Source organism: Trypanosoma equiperdum, assembly GCF_001457755.1.
Source record: "Trypanosoma equiperdum strain OVI genome assembly, contig: ctg_1188, whole genome shotgun sequence".
NCBI classification, from domain to species: Eukaryota; Euglenozoa; class Kinetoplastea; order Trypanosomatida; family Trypanosomatidae; genus Trypanosoma; species Trypanosoma equiperdum.
In genome coordinates, this window is record NW_027123158.1 from 18,367 (window position 1) to 18,774 (window position 408).

The window sequence follows — 408 nt, forward strand, 5'->3', positions numbered from 1 at the left end:
ACAACAACAAGAAAAAAAAGGGAAAGGGAAAAAAACAAATACACAACAAATGATATATATTTTTTTAAAAAAAGAAAAAGAACGCATACATTTCCACCTGATTTCCACACTTGAATCATTATTTTCTTTTCCTTTTCTTTCTTTCTTTTTTCCCCTTCTTCCCTTCCATCCACGTAATTTCCTCTTATTACTAAAACAATAAATAAATATGTCAGCCACTGACGAAATAATGTCAAGGAAATGGAAAAGTAGGAGGAAAAGGGAAAACAAACAAACAAACAAACAAAAAAGATAAAAGGAAACAAATGCGGTAACATCACTTCCCTGATATATATATATATATATATTTCTCCTTTTTCGCTTTATAAAACCCGCTGTTTCCCCCTATTTTCCTTTCTTTTTTTTTTT